Here is a 22,127-nt window from a genome sequence, read left to right as displayed (position 1 = left end):
AGCTTCGCTGTTCGAAGCTCGGTCCTCTTTTGTTTCTGGATATTTCTCTACTTTTATGCAAGTTTGGTTTTCACTTACGTCGATCGTGATGATTTCTGTCGATTGATTGTGTTTACTTGAATTCTGGAGTTGGATTGTTGGAGTTGGTTGTTTTCGTGGTTATTTTTCGGATTATTGCAGGTTAATGGTGAGATCTGGAAGAATGGAGTTTGTTTGTGGATGAATCGGGGTTTTGTTTTGCTGATGTTGTGGAGTTGTTTGTGATTGTTGGAATTTGGAGTTGATCGGAGCAGATCTGTGAGAATCGGAGTTATGGAGTTGATTTTGTTGGTTGTTGAGTTCGGATGGCTTGGATCCGGAGTGGATTAAGCGTCTGAAGTGATTCTGAGCAGGAGTGTTTTAATTTTATGCCTAGCTTACATGTTTTCATTTCATTTCGCCTAGTTTATGTAGATCTGATGTATTTCCGATTTATATTTTGTTTGAATCTAGGAGTGTGCTCTGTTTTCTTCATCTGCGAGTTTAGTTTAGTTGCGAAGGTGCATGTCGTAGTTAGTTGGAGCATGGGTTGGTTATCTGCAGCTTTTTACCGTACTTGCTATTTCTGGAAATATGGTCCCCACTGTTAGTTGCTTACTGTTTAGCTAGATTAGGTAGTCGTTTACTTAGTCTAGGGAGTAATTGTGTCTTTCGGTATTGATGTCTGATTCCAGTAAGTTTTCTGTGTCCTAGGTCTAGCGTTTACATTTCTTGCCTAGATCTAGTGGTAGTTTAAATCTCAACCCCTTTGTGTGGCAGCAGCCGTTTGTTTCCATAGTCTCTTAGCACTACTTTGCGAATCCATCTCTGTGGGATCGACCCCACTTCCCTATACTAATTCATAGTATTCGGGTTGAGGGATTTAATTTTGAAGGGGAGTCGAGTGTGTCCAACGACAAAAATACTGTAGTTCTCTAGAGTTCCTGGACCCAGTGATCCAGTGGATTTAAGGAGCGTTGTGTCTGGACCGAGCTTTGCATTAATTCTCATATGTGCACACTCGCTTACTCCTGAGTCTAGTCATTCGACATTAGAGTCGAGTGAGACCCACTTCAAATGGCGCCGTTGCCGGGGATGGATGGCGTGCTTAGTGTTAGTGTTCAGAGTATGTGGTGTAAATAGTTTTGATTTGTTTTCTTTCTCTTTTGTTTGCAGTTTATGAGCAGAGGCTCAAGATCTACCTACTGGAGCAACTCATCTGGGTGGAAACACGGCCAGTTTGATTGGCGGGTTAAGGATACAGTCTCTACTGTGACCACCAGATCAGGGTTCACCACGGGAGGTCCGTTTCCGAGTGAATTTACTAGCGACGAATCTTGGACGTCATCAGGACGCGAAGATCCAGAATCACCACCCGAATCAGAAACAGAGTCAGAAATAGGGGAAGCAGAGGAAGTAGTCATGGCGCAGGTGGTAGACCCGGATCCAGAAATCGGCTCTCTCACTGCCCATTTAGATGGAGAACCAGCTCAAGCTATAGTGATGAATCCACGCCAGAGGACTATCGAGATCAAGACAAACGTACTCGGCATCTTGCCGACGTTCTCTGGGCGTAGAAATGAGTGTCCGTATGAGTTCTTAAATGAATTCAGTAAGTTATGTGGTATTCAGAAGAGGCTGAATGATGCAACAGAGGAGGATTATCGCCTACGAGCGATTCCGTTTACCTTGAAGGGGGAAGCTAATACGTGGCTATTGAGGTTGCCTCTGGATTCTATCCGCACGTGGAGGGACTTCAAGTTAGAATTCTTAGATTATTTCTTCCCATCCAACAAGACGAATGCACTTAAGAAAGAAATACTAGAGTGTAAGCAAGATTACGATGAATCGTTGAGTCAGTATTGGTCGAGATTTAAGGGGTTGTTGGATGCATGCCCGAATCACCGAATGATAGAGGCAGAGACCTACTCTCTGTTTTACGAAGGAGCCACTCCCGAGTCAAAGGACTTAATGAACTCCTCGAGTGGGGGAAATTTCACAAGAAAAAGGGGAAGTGAGGCAAGAGAGATCCTAGGGAAGTTGATTGACGCTAAGAAGGCGTACGATAACCCTAGGAATGCAGTGAGAAGAGGATCGGTGCATGCTGTGAGAGAACAAGAAGATGACAAAGTCGAAGCAAGGATGTATAGGCTCGAGAATGCTCTTTTGAACGCGATTGAAAAGGCGATTCCACTGGCTTCACAAGGGAAGGAGAAATCTCCTGGTCCAGGAGATAATCAAATTCAACAATATTACGGGACCCAGGAAGGAGATTATCAGGCCCAGGTCAATGCAATGGGAAGTTGGAATCCCGATGGGAGCTGGAATCCAGGGAGACAGAGAGATGCGCCCTGGAGAAACCATCCAAATTTCAGATGGACTGACAATGAACAGAATCAGCCGGCACCGCAACAAAGTCAACAGTTTGCACCTCAGCCCGAAAGACAAGGTAATTGGTCAGGAAGGAATCAAGAGGGGCAAGGCAACTGGATTAATCGGAACCAAGGAGACCACTCGAGCTGGGGAAACAGGAATCAAAGCAGTCAAGGGAACTCTTATGTACCCACACACCAAAGGAATTGTCAGAACAATTACCAGGGCCAAGGAAATCAATACAATAACTCTTCAGGCGGTCAAGGAAACGCTCGTCAGAATCAAGCAAGTGGACCGACTCTAAGTATCGGCCCAGGACCCAGTCAGCCACCGAAACCACCAAAAAGTATCGATGATATGGTGCACGACCTCGTTAGTTCTCAGCAACATATGCAAAACAACCTGCAATCGAACAATGACGTAGTGCACAAGCTTCAAGATGCTCAACAGGAGCAGAAAGCAGCCATGGATATGCTGGCTAAGCAATTGTCCCAGGTAGCTACTTCTTTACGTGATATGAGGGGAAATGAAGGGAAGATTCCCGCCTCCGTAAGGCCACCGGACAGAGCTAATATAAGTCAGATTACCTTGAGATCCGGGAAGGGATATGATGGGCCAGTGGTAAGAACAAAGGAGGTGACAGATCCCAAGGAAGACAGGGAAGAAGAGGATACAATTCCTAGGCCAAGACACTTGGAGGGAGGAAGTCCCTTGGTCAAGGATGACTTTAAGACAGGAGATTTAGAGAAACCTTTGCCTAGATCAACTGAACCATTCTTCCTCGATCCAGAGCCGGAGTTGGAAGATGAGGCAGTGGGAAAAGAAACTGGAGAGTTATCAGCTGAAAGTTCTACTAAAGCAGGGAAGCGACTGAAACCCTTTCCGAGTCGGGGGGAAGCCAAGAAACAGAAGGAAGAACCGGTAGACTTCATGGACATTTTTGGGAAGTTGGAAATCAATCTGCCATTCTTACAGGCCCTGAAGATGCCAGTCTTTAGCAAGTTCATCAAGGAATTTATAGCTGGGAAGGCTAGGCCCAGTGGGAAAATTCTGATAGGCGAGAACGTCTCCGCAGTGATTCAGAAGAGGAAGATGCCTTCAAAATACAATGACTCAGGTATGTTCACCTTGCCCATCTCTATTGGTGATGTGAGAATCGAGCACGCTATGTGTGATTTGGGTGCGTCGATAAATGTGTTACCACTTTCCATATACAAGAAATTAGTGGGGGTAGGCATGGTAGACACGAGGGTTGTGATTCAACTGGCGGACAGGTCATGCATCTGTCCTGAAGGGGTGCTTGAGAATGTGATAGTCAAGGTACATGACTTCTTGTACCCTGCTGATTTCCATGTGATTAAGATGAGTGATAATGAGTCTGCAGAGTCGGGCGGAGTACTTTTAGGGAGACCCTTCCTACGTACCGCTAAGACTATCATTGATGTTTTTGATGGAACAATTTGCCTTGATTATAATGGGGAGAAATACACATTCAGCATTGATGAGGCAATGAAGAAACCTCTTGACGTTGAAAATTTGCATGCTATGATGTTATTAACCCTTTGGTCCAAGAATACCTTGAGACGGAATTAATGCAGGAACAGATTGAGAACTCCGGGATGAGTCATGCCATTGATAGAGAAGTGGCCAGTTGGTGTCAAGCAATGAACACAAGCGAGTTATCAGATGAGGAGCTAGCTGAAGCAATTCTAAAATTATGTGCAAATCCGGAGCTAGCTAGGTCAAGGAATACACCTTATGTGGCGAGTGTGGAAGGTTCTGCTGGGTCGAGGAAGGGAATGACAACGGAAGTAACAGAGAAAAATCCCTTGTCCCAGGAAAAAGATGTTCCCAAGAAAGAGTTGAAAACACTTCCACCAGGCCTAAAGTATGCTTATCTAGAGGAGAACGAAACTTTCCCTGTGATTATCAACAGCAGCTTGACCGAGGGACAAGAAGAGGGACTGCTGAAGGTAATCCGACGAAACAAGAAGGCTATTGGGTGGACACTCTCTGACCTGGTAGAAATTAGTCCAGATTTGTGCATGCATCACATCCGCTTGGAGGAAGGAGCAAAAGCCTGCAGAGATCCTCAACGCAAATTGAATCCTAACATGAGGGAGGAAATGCAAGAAGTATTAAAACTACTCTCCCTAGGAATCATTTATTCCATACCAGACAGTGAATGGGTGAGTCCAGTCCATATGGTACCCAAGAAGTCAGGAATACAGGTGGTCAAGAATGACAAGAATGAATTGGTGCCCACCAGACTAGTTACTGGGTGGAGGATGTGCATCGATTATAGGAAGTTAAATGAAGCGACCAAGAAAGACCATTTCCCTCTACATTTCATTGACCAGATGCTGGAGAGGCTAGCAGGCAAGCAATACTTCTGTTTCCTAGACGGGTATAGTGGGTATTTTCAAATCTATGTGGATCCTGAGGACCAGGAGAAGACAACTTTCACGTGTCCTTTCGGCACGTACTCTTACAGGAGGATGCCGTTTGGCCTATGCAATGCGCCAGGCACTTTTCAGCGGTGTATGATGAGTATCTTCTCGGATCTTTTGGAGGACTGCATCGAGATTTTTATGGACGACTTCACTGTGTACGGGAATTCATTTGACTCATGTTTGGCTAGTTTGGATATAGTATTGAGAAGGTGCCAGGAAAAACATTTGGTTTTGAACTTCGAGAAATGCCACTTTATGGTCCCTGAGGGAATTGTCCTAGGGCACGTAGTCTCGGAAAGAGGTATACAGGTAGACCAGGCAAAAATTGAGGTGATCTCAAAACTGCCTTACCCGACGAATCAGAAGGAGGTGAGAGGATTCCTAGGGCATGCAGGATTCTATAGGAGGTTCATAAAAGATTTCGCAAAAATTGCTCAGCCACTCACCCACTTGTTGCATAACGATGTTGATTTTGTCTTTGATGAGGAATGCAAAAAGGCTTTTCAGTTGTTAAAAGACAGGCTAGTATCTGCGCCTATTATTAGAGCTCCCGACTGGAATCTACCCTTTGAGATTATGTGTGACGCAAGCAATTATGCCGTGGGAGCGGTGCTAGGTCAAAGAGTTGATGGGAAAAGCTATAAGATCTTTTATGCTTCAAAAACGCTAAATCAAGCTTAGAGAAATTATGACACTACTGAAAAAGAAATGCTGGCGGTAGTATACTCATTTGAGAAATTTCGCCCGTACTTGCTTGGGTCGAGGGTGATAGTCTTCACCGACCACGCGGCTATAAAGTACCTGTTGGCAAAGAAAGAATCCAAGCCGAGATTAATCCGATGGGTGTTGCTTTTGCAGGAATTCGATTGGGAAGTCAGAGACAAAAAGGGAACAGAAAATAAAGTAGCCGACCATCTGAGCAGGATATTTCAAGGGGAGACCGAGGAAGCAATACCGGATGCATTCCCAGAGGAACATTTGTACTACGTAAAAAAAATTCCTCGACCTATCAGCTGGGAAGAGATTATGGTGTTAACAGGTCCAGGGGATGCCGAAAAAGGGAAATGTCATCAAAACGCTGAGCCATGGTTCGCAGACCTGGCAAATTACTTAGTCACTGGAGAGGTGCCCAGTTCGCAAGTAATTTCCCGGGCCCAGAAGATGAAATTGAAAAGCGAGGCCAAGAACTATTTCTGGGATGACCCGTATTTGTGGCGAAAGGGAGCCGACCAAGTAATCCGGAGGTGTATTCCGGAGTGGGAACAGAGGGATGTGCTGAATCATTGCCATGCCCTAGCTTGTGGAGGTCACTTTGGACCTAGGAAGACCGCAAGGAAGGTGTTAGATAGTGGTTTTTACTGGCCTACATTGCATAAGGATGCGTTCGAGTTTTGTCAGAATTGTGAGAGGTGTCAACAGACTGGGGGAATCTCCAGAAGAGATGAAATGCCGCAAGTCCCGGTGATCGTTTGTGAAATTTTCGATGTTTGGGGAATGGACTTCATGGGTCCATTTCCATCTTCATACGGGAATACATACATACTAGTGGCAGTGGATTATGTTTCGAAATGGATAGAAGCCAAGGCGACCACATCTTGCGAAGCTAAGGAGGTATCGAAGTTTCTTAGAGCTAATATCTTCAATCGGTACGGAGTGCCCAGAGCTATAATATCTGACAATGGGACGCATTTCCGCAACCGGACTATTGAAGCTTTGATGAGAAAGTATGGCGTCCACCACAGACTGTCTACACCTTATCATCCTCAATCTAACGGCCAGGCGGAAATATCCAACAGAGAGATAAAGGCGATACTGGAAAAGACGGTTAATCCGTCTAGAAAAGACTGGAGTAAGAGGCTTGGAGACGCACTATGGGCTTACCGGACGGCATACAAGACGCCTATTGGGATGTCACCATATAGGCTTGTGTTCGGCAAAATGTGTCACTTGCCCATGGGAGTAGAACACCGAGCATATTGGGCGGTCAAGGAGATAAACATGAGACCCGAATCTTGCGAGGAAGAGAGGAAATTGCAGCTGCAGGAGTTGGAGGAGCTAAGGCTGGAGTCATATAAATCGGCAATGTGGTACAAAGAGAAAACAAGACTTTGGCATGACAAGAACCTCCGAGTCAAGGAATTGCAAGTTGGGCAGAAAGTTCTCCTATTCCAATCCCGGCTCAAGTTGATGCCTGGTAAGCTGAAGTCCAAATGGGTCGGACCATACACTGTTGTGAGTCTTCGTGCAAATGGAGCAGTAGAGATCCAGGGAAGTGCTCCAAACTCTACTCCATTTCTTGTCAATGGCCATAGGGTGAAGGTATTTAGGGATAATTCGGAGATGTGTGTAGTGGACGAAATGCCACTACGCGCACTCCCTGATATCGCCTAATCGGTCTGGGAAGTGAGTGTTCTTAGAGAATTTCCTAGGTCCAGCATCAAAGAAGTTTTAACATGTCCTGACCTAGGGAATCTTGAGAACACTTGAACATAAAATGTAAATATTTAATCGTTTTCTTTAAAATCAAGAAAAACCCAAACAAATCAGAAAAAATAATCTTCCAAAAATATTTTCGAAATACTAGACTCCTTAAGGAATGTTTTTGATACTGTCATACCCTAGACCCGGGGAGTCTGGCATTTCATTTTTTTTAGTTTAATGTTTTTCTCTAAGTGTGATTTTGCAGAAGGAAGTTACTTGGGCAGGGAATTGAGAAGTAAAATTTTGGAGGGAGTTGGCACCGGTTCGGATTTCAAAAGACACCTTTATGGGAGGCGTACAGTCGCTAGCGTCATGCCTGCAACCCGCCTGCAAAAACCGTCCTCGCCCATACTTATCGGATAATAACCGTGTTCTTTTATTTTTACTTACTTACTTACCATACTCTCTCTCTCTACATCCCAAATTCTCTCTAGGTTTTCTTTTCTAACCCTAATCAAAGAAGTTTCCGTCCAAGTCTTTGTCAAAAAAAAAAAATTTCTGCAGAATTCTCCATGGATAACAAGCAAAGTGCCGGGAACACCTCAGGATCCGCCGATTCAAGTGCGGCGGCGTTTATGGCAGACATGCTACAAAAATTTGGGGGACCAGAAAAGGCGATGGAGGCGTTTGCCATGTTCGCGGCTGGGGAAATCCGTACCAACCACCTCAACATCCTCCGCACCACCACCAGAGACCGTTCAAGAAACCACCGCTGAGCCGGAGGCCGTCGCAGAACCCACTGCCGCCGTTTCAGAACCAACCGCTGCAGAAACTCGCGAAGACGAAGCAGATCTGGCCGCGGGGTTGGAGTTGTTGGCCGTAAGTGCACCCAGGTTAGGATCTGCCACTGAGGGGGAAACCCCTGTTTTAGAGGATAGAGTGGTTGGTGTTTCTGAAGGGGAAACCCCTGTTACTGATAGCCGTGTTGAGGGGGAAACCCCTGTTTTGGAGGAGTTTGTTGAGATGGAAACCCCTGTTGATGGAGTTGAAATTCTAGAGGGCAACGAAGCCCTAGATGCTGAAAGAGATGTGGAGGGGGAAACCCCAGAAGTGGTTGGGGGCGACGAAGCCCTAATTACTGAGGAAGATGTCAGAGAGGGGGAAACCCCTGAGAAGTCTGCGGGTACAGAAACCCACGTTGGAGAAGGTTTGGAGGGGATAAAGACCCCTGTTTATTTTTCAGGGGCAACCCCATTGTTGAACAAGGAAGGAGAAGCCCTCGGTGCTGAGAATGTCCAAGAACCCGTCGATGTCGGGTTGGATTTGATAGTGGATCTGACTGATGTCCCCAAAGGGACCGATTCACCGGTTAACGCAAGGGAAGCGCGGAGACAGGCTCGTCGGAGCCTGCTTGATGAGATAGATGAAACCGTCCAGCAGACGGAGGAAGAAATGCTGGGTCCAGAAGCCATAGCACCTGAGCAGGCAGAATCTCCCAGACCGAGCAGAGGGGTGAGTGATGCAGAGGAACGCCGCCACGCGGCCGAGAAGAAAAGGAAGGGGAAACAAATTGCTCCTTCCAAGACCAAGAAGGCGAAAGGGAAATCCACTGAATCCCCACTTCCTCGACCTGCCAAGGTACCATACGCTGCAGAGCCCGAGGATTCTGCTGGGTCTAGTGACTCTGAAGAAGAACAAGAAGAGGAGCTCAACTTTGAGCCAACTGAGATCTGGATTACAAGAGAGCTCCTGGACGAGATGAGAAAGTTTGACGACCCGAAACGCGCAACCATCCACAAGGAGAAGAGTGCCCAGGGCAAGTACGCTAAGTCTGGAAAAATGTACAGCTCATCGGAGCTCAAGCAGATCGCTTGCAATGATGAATTCCGAACTTATATCGACGCAATCGGCTTTGATTGGTTGCTCAAGCACAGCACTGCCGAAGTTCCAATCGACCTGGCAAGGGAATTCTTCTCCACCTTCCGATTTAAGTCCACCACCGATCTGAATGCTGACTCCATCAAATTCCGGCTCTTCAATGAAGAGCATGTGATGAGCATCCGTGAATGGACTCTGCGGATGGGACTGCTTACGCGCACAGAGGATGATGAGGGTTTGTGGAGCGAGAGAATGATTGGTCCACCGAAGCTGACGCCGGGATTCAAGACGCAGAACGCATGGGAGTTTGTGGCTCACCCTAGGGTAGGTCAGTTCAAAACCAGCTGGTCGAAGGCCCACCATATTGAGAACAGGGTCCTGCGATTCGCCCAGACCTTCATTAGCTACAACCTGATGGGCACAGCCAACAACGCTCTGACGACCCCCGACTTGTACTTTACTTGCTGCATGGCCAAGGGAGTACGTGTTCACTTGGGCTATTGATTAGCCCAAGCCTGCCATCAAGTGACAGCCAACCCTTCCCGACATCTTTACACATGCCACCTTCTAGGGGCTTACCTACAACGCAACGTTATTATGAAAATCCACAAGTCCTGCAGAGAAGTGAAGATGTGTCTACCCCCGGAGGTGTTCAACGTGGACTACTTTTTCAATAAGGGGCTGCTCATTACACAGGGAAGGGACGTGTGCTTTTATGAGGTCGGTCAGTCGGAGGCGCAGACGAAGCAGGAGCCTGAGATGGTGGAGGCGAAGGATACTGCTGACATGGAAGCCGGAGCCAGGATAGAAGTAGAAGAAGTAAGGAAAGAGGTTGGATGGATGAGGTCAGAGATGAAAATGGTTTTGGAGGGGATTGTGGCCCTACGGGGTAAAGGAAGGGACAGTGCTGAGGATGCAGAAGTCAAAAAGTCAGTTGAGGAAGTGAGAAACGAAGTAGAGAATGTGAGGAAGGAGGTAATCAGTGTACGAAAAGAAGTGACGGAGATACGGAGGGAAATGGGGAGAAGTAGAGAGGAGGCCGTAGCCCTGAATGGGCGTATCACCGACCTAGTGGCAGAATCGTCAAGGCTTTCCGACAAGATGGCGGAGGCCGTCGCACTGATAATGAAGATGACGAAGTGGCTTCAAGCGAAGTTCCCCGAGACACCGAAGGGACTTCCTGAACCTAGCGGCGGTTCCAAGACGCCGGGTCAAGGGAGTCTAGCTGTGCAGAAGCCGCCACAAGCCCAAAGGCCTCAGACCACCCCGTCTTCCTCCATGCCCGTGCTTTTGAAGAAAACCGTACCCCGACCCACAGAAGATCAGAAGGAGACGCCGGAGTCACCGGCAAGAAAGAAAGTTAAAGTGACCCAACAGACAGTGCCACCCAAGTCTGCCAGCATGCATCGTTCTGTATATATGTGTTATACCTTCCTACACTTAGCCCAATTTTTGGTCTAAGTGTGAGAAGGGGTTGTTTTGTTTTGGTTTTGTATGTTTCGCTTTCTCCCACTTAGCTCGATGTTCGGTCTAAGAGTGAGAAGTTTGTTTTGTTTTGTGCTTTGTTTGCGTTTGTGTCTGTTGTCTGCTGTTCTTACTTCCTTTTCCTCCCTTCACTAGGATAGCTTGGGGACAAGCTTGAGTGAAGTGGGAGGGGGGGAGTAAGTATGGTGTTTGTGTTCTTTCTGTTTTAAGAGTCTTTAGGATGTGTGTTTTGCATGAGCTAGTGAGATAATAAGGCAGGTTTCCCTTAGTGAGAGCGATTGAAGAGAGAATGCATGTCAACTTTGATACCTTCTTCCTTAACAAACCAAAGGCGGTCTGAATGAAGTTGGGACGATGGAAAAAGCCTTAGATAACCCAGCTGTGCAGCCCTACTATAAGAGCGAGTTATAAGCCTAAACACTTTTTTGTGCTAACATGTAAATTGGGCTGCCACTTGATGCTTAGGGAGTAGAGTATGAAGGAGAAAAAATGGGTTTCGGAGGTATAAGCTGGACGAAGTCCAGGAAAAGGTGGAATAAGCTGGACGAAGTCCAGGGGAGGAGTAAAAAAAAATAATAATTGGAGGTATAAGCTGGACGAAGTCCAGGGGAAAAGGGGATATAATACAGGAAAAAATAAAAAAATAAATATAATATAATATTAGTATCCTCAAGGGCAGGAAGCAATTTCAACCTGACCCAGGAAAATCAATGGGAAAAAAAGAGAAGTAAGAAGGGTAAAACTCTCATAACCCAACGCATTAGTGGCATAACTTTAACTGGGGAGCGTTTTGATCCTAACATACCTGGTGAGGAATGAGTGATCGAGCGAACCTAACAGCTGGGGTGTCAATAGGCTATCTTGACGAACTGACGGACCGTTTAGGTAGAAGAGGGAAGGGGGAAGATTTGAAGACTGTAGACGATCGGATTGAACTTAAGCTTGTGGGGACGGTTGCCTAAAAGTCGAACCTAGTTCATGCTTGTTTGTGTTTTGATTCTTTGTGTTGTTTTCTTTTATAAGTCTGTTTTTTTTATTTTGCCAGTTGTCTAGGTCCAGGAGTCTGTTTTTGTTTTTGTTTGTAGAGTCGTTCTTGGGGACCGTGCATTGAAATTCGCCTTATTTCTTTCTCTTGTCTTTCATACTTGAGGACAAGCATGGTTTAAGTGTGAGCAGTTTGATAAGGCTAATTTCATGCATCGGTCTAGGGGTTTTATTTCGTGAAATTACTGGGTCTAACGCATGTTTTAAGCCAGGTGTGTGAAGGTTTTCGCTAGATCCAGGAAAAGAAGAGGAAGCTTGCATAGTCCTAGGAAACTGGTGAAAGAGCGGACATTATGAAAGAAATTGCTTGACGGAGGAAGCCTCGGAGTTGAAGGGTAGAATAGGGATTTCTACGAAGACTCTAGAAGGCTATGTCCGCATCTATAAAAGGAAGAAGCATGCAAGCTGGAGGGATCTTCTCGGTGGAGGCCTCACGAACAGCCTGTTGCTCAGTTCACTTTTCACATACTTGGTTCTAATTCGCGGAGGATCTCGGGTTCGCGCTGGGGTTCACTTTTAGCTTTCCGATAGTGTTTGTGGGTTGTAACACCGTCTTTCTTTGGGGCGAAGAAACAATTTATTTCTATTTTTTTTCGTTTCTGCTGAATTCACCGAGCTTCACTGTTCGAAGCTCGGTCCTCTTTTGTTTCTGGATATTTCTCTACTTTTATGCAAGTTTCGTTTTCGCTTACGTCGATCGTGATGATTTCTGTCGATTGATTGTGTTTACTTGAATTCTGGAGTTGGATTGTTGGAGTTGGTTGTTTTCGTGGTTATTTTCCGGATTATTGCAGGTTAATGGTGAGATCTGGAAGAATGGAGTTTGTTTGTGGATGAATCGGGGTTTTGTTTTGCTGATGTTGTGGAGTTGTTTGTGATTGTTGGAATTTGGAGTTGATCGGAGCAGATCTGTGAGAATCGGAGTTATGGAGTTGATTTTGTTGGTTGTTGAGTTCGGATGGCTTGGATCCGGAGTGGATTAAGCGTCTGAAGTGATTCTGAACAGGAGTGTTTTAATTTTATGCCTAGCTTACGTGTTTTCATTTCATTTCGCCTAGTTTATGTAGATCTGATGTATTTCCGATTCATAGCATGTTTCCGGCGTCCAAATCTTTATATTCTGTTTGAATCTAGGAGTGTGCTCTGTTTTCTTCATCTGCGAGTTTAGTTTAGTTGCGAAGGTGCATGTCGTAGTTAGTTGGAGCATGGGTTGGTTATCTGCAGCTTTTTACCGTACTTGCTATTTCTGGAAATATGGTCCCCACTGTTAGTTGCTTACTGTTTAGCTAGATTAGGTAGTCGTTTACTTAGTCTAGGGAGTAATTGTGTCTTTCGGTATTGATGTCTGATTCCAGTAAGTTTTCTGTGTCCTAGGTCTAGCGTTTACATTTCTTGCCTAGATCTAGTGGTAGTTTAAATCTCAACCCCTTTGTGTGGCAGCAGCCGTTTGTTTCCATAGTCTCTTAGCACTACTTTGTGAATCCATCTCTGTGGGATCAACCCCACTTCCCTATACTAATTCATAGTATTCGGGTTGAGGGATTTAATTTTGAAGGGGAGTCGAGTGTGTCCAACGACAAAAACACTGTAGTTCTCTAGAGTTCCTGGACCCAGTGATCCAGTGGATTTAAGGAGCGTTGTGTCTGGACCGAGCTTTGCATTAATTCTCATATGTGCACACTCGCTTACTCCTGAGTCTAGTCCTTCGACATTAGAGTCGAGTGAGACCCACTTCATACTCCACCTAAGAGCATCCACGTCCCTGCTCTTATCAACGATCACGGATATAGGCCCGGACCCACTTTTACTCCCTGCTCATAGGCAAGAGTACAACACCCACCTTCGTGCTCTTCCGCAAGAACAAACTCAAGGGTCCCACCATTCTATTATTCAATTTAAATAAAAATATTTCCACAATATTAAAATGCATTAAAAATAACCAGAATAATATTACAAATTACAAAAAATTAAAAATTACATAATTAAAATCCTAAAAATTAAAATTTTTAAAACTAAAGTCTTAAAAATTAAAAATTACATAATTTAAATCCTAAAAATTAAAAATTACATAATTAAATTCATAAAATTAAAAAAAAAACCACTACTCGTGGCCGAATTTCGCCCAAATGTGTTTGATTAGGTCTTCTTGTAGCTCAACGTGGGTTCGGGTATCGCACATTGTGTGCCTTGTTTCGATCCTCTCACCCACCGTCGTATGCACACCTCGGCATGGTGGAGACCTCGCGGTTGAGCTTCCGGCTTCATCCTCATCGTAAAAGCTAGCCTCCCTCGGTCCTTCGTCAGCTATAATCATGTTGTGCAAGATAATACACGTGTACATGATGTCGGCAATATTTTTCACGTACCACAGCCGAGACGAGGCATTCACAATGTTGAATCGGGCTTGAAGGACCTCAAAAGCTCTTTCGACATCTTTACGAGCGGACTCTTGTTGCTGCACAAAAAGAACCCGTCTCGGGTCTTGCGGGTTACTGAGCGTCTTCACGAAAGTCGACCACCTTGGGTAGATACCATCGGTGAGATAGTAACCCACGTGGTATGTATTTCCGTTGACGGTGTACTCGATCGCCGGTGCTACACCATTCAACACATCATTGAAGAGTGGTCAAGAATAGAGCACGTTCAAGTCGTTGTTGGATCCGGCAACACTGAAATATGCATGTCAAATCTATAGGTAGTAGTCGGCGACCTCTTCAAGGATAAGTGTTGGGCCACCGCCTTTGTGGCCGCTTAAGTGTTGCCCCCTCCAAGCAGTCGGGCAATTCTTCCACCTCCAATGCATGCAGTCAGTGCTGCCAAGCATACCGGGAAAACCATGGACTGTTTCGTGAAGACGAAGCAACCGTTGGCAATCATCGGTGGTGGGTGCCCGAAGGAATTCATCCCCGAAAGTTGAACGAACGCCATCGCAAAAAATTTTAAGGCAAAGGATTCCAGTGGACTCACCGACATGCAAATACTCGTCGAAGAGGTCAGCCGTTTGCCCAGTAGCAAGTTGTCGGATGGCACACGTACACTTCTGCAACGCCGAGAGACTTTGCCGACCGGCTGCGTCTGTACTTGTTTGAAAGTATTCAACACGGGCGGACAATGTGTTGACAATACGCATAAACAAGCGTTTTGACATGCGAAAACGGTGCCGAAAGTAATCTTTCGGAAACCGCGGCTGGTCGGAAAAATAGTCGGCAACGAGCCTTTCTTTGGCTCTCTCCCGGTCACGATGGATGTATCGGCGAGTTGATCTAGTAGGTTGAGGAGGGGGGCGGGGGTATTCGCTGCCACATAGGCTTAATAGGCGGCACGATGTTGTTCATAGTATTCTTGTTCTTCGCGCTCCGCATCCGCAATGAGTTGGGTGAAATCCATTTGAGGGTTTGAGTGAGAGAAGAAGATGTAGATATAAGTTCTATGAAAAAATATGAATGAGAGATGATTTGATATGAAAAATGGATGATGAATGTGTGTATTTATAGATGGTTTTGGGGATAATAAAAATAAAAAAAAATCCAGAAAAACGGTAAAAAAAACGGCCAAATTTATGGGATTCTGAATTTTTTTTTTATTTTTGGCATCATTTTCGTTTTTTAAAAAAAATGAATTTCCAACGGAAATGCCGTTGGCCAATCAGAACGCGCCACGTCAGCTGCTCGCTGGCACGGATGTGCTCGATGCATCGAGCAGTGCCGCGCCAGCGGCAAGAGCGCAGCGGCAGACGGCGGTGTCGTGCCGTTGGCACGGACGAACGGACAGCGTCCTGCTCACCGCTGCGGATGCTCTAAGAATGTAACTGGATCGCAATCTCCATTTGAGATTTTAAATGAGAACTTCTATTTAAATAAATATGAATGGTAATTTTTTTCGATAATGAATACTCCATTTGTCCCAACTTAAGAATCCTAATTAGTTAGGGTACAGATTTTAAGAAATGTAAAGAAAAGTGGGTTGAATAAGCTAGTGCAATATTGCTCCCACTTATATATATTATTATAAAATGTGAGTTGAATAAGTTGATGGAATGTGTGGCCTACTTACCATTTATGCTAAAAGTGAAATAGGACTCTTAAGTTGGGACAAAGGGAGTAGTTTTTACAAAAGTCTCCAATATTGCCATTATTGATTAAGATTTTGCAACTAAATAAGACTTTTCAATGATATGACTTGATTACTAACTTACGTGACACTATCTCGCATCAACTAAATGTCATTATAGTGAAGGTAGTGAATTGAAACGACGTCGTATTAGAGCATCCACAGTGGTGGACATCCCCGAGGACATCCCAAAAACACCTCCTGCCACGTCATAAGGACTTCCCACTGCACAGTGGCGGACATCCCCAAGGACATCCAGACGGACTTCCCACAATAATAAAAATTCACAAATTCACCAAATTAAACAATTTACGGAATTAAACAATTTATGAAATTAAAATTTCACCACGATTACGAAATAAAATTTTCATTAAATAAAAAAAAGAAAGGTACATTTCAACAAAAAAAAACTAAAAAAAGTACACTTCAATAAATACAAATTCCATCAACGACGACCCCTCCCCTGCCATACTTCTTCAATTATATCGTTCTGGAGTCGAATATGGGCTTGTTTTTGGCGCATGTCGGCAAATGCACGGACTCGCTTGACCTCGTCATGGGGTATCCCCATACGTACATTGCTGATGGCCACGCTGTGGCTTGGACCCGCAACATCAGCATCATCATTGGCCCAATCCGACAGTGCTGGACCTTCATCTTCGACGATCATGTTATGCATGATAATACATGCGTACATCATATCGGCGATGTTGTCAGCATACCACAGCCGTGATGGACCATTCACTGCCGCCCATCGAGCCTGGAGCACACCAAATGCCCGCTCCACATCCTTACGTGCTGCCTCCTGACGACCCACAAAATATACCTTCTTTTCTTATGTTGGGCATCTGATCGTCTTCACAAAGACGGGTCACATAGGGTATATCCCATCAGCCAAATAATAGCTCATGTTGTGCTGATTGTCGTTGGCGACGAAATTGACGGTCGGACCGACGCCCATGCACTGGTCGTTGAAAAGGGGCGACGACTGGAGGACGTTGATGTCGTTGTTCGACCTGGCTACTCCAAAATAGGCATGCCAAATCCACAGTCGGTAGTCAGCTACCGCTTCAAGGATCATCGTGAGATTCTTGCCCTTGAAACTCGTAGTGTACACCCCTTTTCAGGCAGCGGGGCAGTTCTTCCACTCCCAATGCATACAATCTATGCTGCCTAGCATCCCCGGAAACCCGTGCTGAGTCCCGTGCATATCCAGCAGAGCCTGACAATCTTCGGGGGTAGGCTTCCGAAGATACCTATCCCCGAATATCTCCCTAACGCCCTAACAAAAATACTTTAGGCAATCGCGGGCAGTCGTCTCGCCGATGTGGAGGTACTCATCGAACATGTCAGTCGCGCCTCCGTATGCCAGCTGCCTGATTGCGGCAGTGCACTTCTGAATCAGAGTGTGGTCGGGTTTACCAGACGCATCCTCCCGCACCCTAAAATACCCGTATCGACGCTCTAAAGTGCCCACGATACGCAGAAAGAGCGGACGATACATCCTAGAACGTCGCCGGAACATGTTCTCCCCAAATCGTGACTCCGGAGCAAAGTAATCCTCGTACAACCGACGGTGTGCAGCGAGGTGGTGCCGGGGTACTATAGATCGACGATGGATGGGTCGAGGTACCGCCGGCGCCAAGGCCGCCTGTATCTCCCTCTCCGCTGCCTCCCGCACACATGCATGAATTCGTCTTATTATGTCATCATATGCCCACCACTACCACCCGCACCGCTATCGCCCGCACCAAAGCCACTACCATTACCACTATCAGCCATTCTGGATATATAAAAGAAACGTAGAGAGAGAGATACTCGTTAATACAAGTGGTGCGAATGAAATGAAGTTCAACAAGCCGTATTTATAGAATTTTTGAAAAAAAATATAAAATAATCGGGACGTCCGTGGGGTCAACGCAATGGCGGACGTCAACAAGGACGTCGCGACGGACGTCCCGGGAACGCCGCGAAACTCCGGTGTCCGCAGCGGACGTCCGTATCCGTGTCACCGCTGCGCAATGGCGGACGTCCCGCGCGGAACTCCGGCATGCCGGCCGGACGTCCGCCGGGACGGGTGCCATCATGGATGATGCTCTTATACTAAATTAAATAATTTCATTTATTGTTCTCCTTTTAAACTTGTTTCTCATTTTCCATTTAAATTAAATAATTTCATTCATTATTCTCTATCTCCAACTTATTTCTCATTTTCCATTTTACATTTTCTCCCTTCCATGTCATTCTTTCTTAAGAAAAACTTTACTTCAACAAAAAATTTTCCCTATGTCCCATGTTATTTAATCGATATTGTTTGATAGTTTATAATAATATAACACATAATAACATCACATAAATAAATTATCAAATTATATTAGTGTCCAAATTTTGATTAATTATAAAATTAGAATAAATTAATAATTTAGTATACTATACATGAAGATTTTAAAGCTGGTATGCAAAATTTAAAAATTTACGAACAAATTACTCACTAAATTATTAGATCAAAAAGCTATATGAAAACAGAAACTTGTTCGGGGATTTGAATTTTTCATTGTGGGGGATATTAAATACAAATTTATTATCCTAACTGTTAGGATATCCCACAATGTGTTCATTAGCTTTGACTTTCAATCACATCTAACAATGACTTTTGTATAAAAGGCCATTTTAAGCTAACTAAACCTGGGACCCTAATTACATCATTTTCTTAAGATTATCTGTATTATTTTTTTATTTTTTTGTCAAATATATAGAAATATCTCGACAGCATTGATGCAGGTAATTCCTAATTATATTTATTTCTAAAGTAATAGAGATTTTATGCATCGCAGTACCCACGAGACAAATCAAAGAATCAAAATAAGAATAAAAAAAGTATTGTGATTATTTATTAGTAAAGTAAAATTTTCAGTATGTATTTGATTGACTGCATGCATGCCTTGTTTTTAAATCAAGTTATGTTTAATTTTTAATTATTTCAAATTCTTATATAAGTTTCAATTGTTTATTTATACCTAGACCGTGCATGGTTGAAATCGATTATTATTATTATTAACTCTGATTAATTTTTATTGCTTTTGTGAATTACATACTACAAAATTTGTATAAGTCATCTCAGTGTGAGACCGAGCGAGATCTGAATTCAAACTTGATATTTCAGTGACAAATTTATAATCAGGGTATTCTGATTTTGCAATCAGTCAAGATTCTAGCATTATTTATGACTTAATATAAACTCAAATATGGCATCATTTTGGTTGACGTCTGATAGTGTCATCAACCTATGTAGTGTTCAAATCTTGATTGGTTGTAAAATCAAAACAAATTAATTAGTTCGGTTGCAAAATTAGCACATATTCATGATTTAATAATTTACTAACAAATTTTGAAGTTAGTATGCAAAACTATAATGATAACAATTAGTATTTAAGAATTTACTAGCAAATTATCTTTATGATTTTACTAGTGATCATGAAGATAATGTATCTTGACCCGTCTTACCGTGAGACCGGCTGACCCAAAGAGATCACCATAATATATGTGTGCAATATGCAAAAGATGGAAAGGATGGATGTATGAGGGGTTTGGGACATTTTTCTTTGCCTAAAAGTTGATAATAAAAAGATAGATATATAGGTCCACTACAAATACAAAACAATGTTGCCCACGAGAAATGAGAGGCCATCAACACACTCATTTCCTTTTTCCTTTGGAACTTCATGTAATGTCTATATCACTTTCAACATTATAGTATTTTTATGGCATGACTAAAGACACTATTATTTAGATGTCCAACTTTTCTCACATTATCCAATCAAGGGAGTGAGATCATCAATTAACCAATTCAATATGGATCCTTCATGTACTTACATGCTAATTATGTGTATAAAATGTCAATTTACAATCTTCAAAGTATAAACAAACCCTAAGCATTCACAATTCAATGACAATCTAGCACAATCAAACATTTACAAAGTTTTTTTAAATTAAAGATTATTGGATTTAAAATTTGTTGGGAATAGTTGGAAAACTGAACATATACTTGCATAAATTAATTGCTTGGACACCCTATAATCTTATTGAAATATCAAATATTAGATTACCTCCAATTTATCTCATATAAATTTGACAAATCGTACCCTTAGCTATATAAGTGACATATGTCTCTTAAACGTCCCCACGGCGCATTCATTGTGTTCTATGTCCCTGTGGAATGAGCTAGAGCATCGTCTTTTGGAATGCTCTAAGGACATCCACAATAAGGCTCAATTTCATGATCGCCACAAGTGCGTTCAACTTGAATGTGTTTTGACTGAATTTGAAAATTTGAAAATGTTTATGTGACAAAGGAAAAGTGAATTGTAGCTGAAAATGGGGTCCTTATTGTAAGTTAAATAGTGATTTAGGTAGCATGCATATATTGCTTGTAATGTGAAAATAGGGTAATAATGTAGGGGTATATAGTCTATAGCCTCTTGCTCAACTATCTCATAACAAAATAAGTGCCATTATAGTTGAACCATTTACTAAGTCATTTGGTCTATAAAGATAGCTACCTTTGAGACAAAGAAATCTTAACACGCTTCACTATTCAACTCTTGCATTCTTCGATCCCCATCATTTTATTTTTATTATATTTTTTCCAAGATGGTTATAAGTTGCTTTCTTATTTTAAATATCATTACTACCACAAACACCCCAAGTATTAATTCTGTTGTATTTCATTTTAATTTATTAATTAGGACCATTAAAATTCAACGATAGAGACATGGTAACTTGTGCGTGCACTTGTCATTGGATGAACACAACATTTGATTTAAATATTAAGTAAACCACATTTACGAAGTAAGCTAGTTTTTATTTTAAAAATAATAGTTCTAATGCACACATATTTATAAGCCGGCACAAGAAATTGATAATCACTGATTTGCGCGAATAAAACTTCGATATATTTAATTGACATATTGAATACTTGTATAAATATTAATAAGAACTCCCTATATTCCTTTGAAATTTCTTCCTTTTTAGTCCATTTTTTAAAATAGAAACTCTCCATTATAAGAAATGGACCACACAATCCACTAATACTAATTCTACTATTTTTTTCTCTCTCTTACTTTACTAATTTTATACTAAAATCTTGTTGTTCCCAAAATTTCTAATTTTTGAAAACGGATGGAGTATTAATTAGTATTCACAATGAGAAAGGAGGAGAGTCTAAGATATACTATAAAATACATGAAAGAATTATGCTCTATCAAAAAAAAATGTACATTACAGATAATATAGGAGTAAGTTTTATCTATAAACCAGACTCCTATCCAAAGTACTATATTCAATAAAATTTTATATATATACACATATAAGTAAGACACCAAAAGCTACATACATATTCACAATTTTCTTCATGTAGATAATAGTACTTATTATCTACAAGAAGACTTCAATAAATTTATTCTCCCATCCCAAGAAATTATTACCCCATAAGTTAGTTGACAAAAAACATTACAAAATTCAAAGACCTTTTTAGGTTGATTTTATGTGTGGGGAAATACAAGGAGCGAATCCCACTGATTTGAACTGAATTCAAGGCAATAGTGGTGGATTTCTAACTTAATTTCAACATAGCAAGAAATGCCAAATTAATGTTAAACCAGAAACCCAACAATATTGTGGTATTATAATCAAACATCACTTTGTTCTTCACCAAAATTTGTTACTACTATAATTTTACTTATTGATCATATCCTCGAATATTTCTAAAAAAGATGTCGTTAATTAAACGTTGAAAATTATTATTACTCCTACCATTTATAAGTAATTTAATCTTGGGTTAATTCCAACTTTCTTTTTATGTTAAATGAGATATGAATCAAACTTTTTGCATATAATATATTTTTGGAGAGAATATGAAAATAGAGAATCTCGTAAATTTATGGAGTCACGTCTACATAACAACAATCGGTTTAAGTAATTTTACTCGTTTATTCATGCTGATAAATATAATATGGTCATTCAGTATCACTTAATTATTCAGTATCACTTAATTGAGAAAATTATTAAAGTTGGGGATATAAATTGTGATTACAAGGTGAAAATTCAACTTTTTTTTTCAAGACTATGATATTCGCTGGCGATATCAATAACTAATTATCTCGTTCATTTGTAGGCATTTCAAAGTACGTTCCCCACTAGAAGTCTCATTTTTTACCTGTACAGTTTTATGAAGTTACTATTTAACTTTGTAAATGAAAGAAGTAGAAAACGTTAGTCGAATATGGGTTTTACTTTTATATATATATATATAGAGTCTCATTATTCACAAATCCACTCTTAAAGACC

This window comes from Salvia splendens, chromosome 20 (genome assembly GCF_004379255.2).
Source record: "Salvia splendens isolate huo1 chromosome 20, SspV2, whole genome shotgun sequence".
Taxonomy (NCBI): domain Eukaryota; kingdom Viridiplantae; phylum Streptophyta; class Magnoliopsida; order Lamiales; family Lamiaceae; genus Salvia; species Salvia splendens.
The sequence above is the reverse complement of the archived record's forward strand: the minus strand, read 5'-3'. Positions refer to the sequence as shown.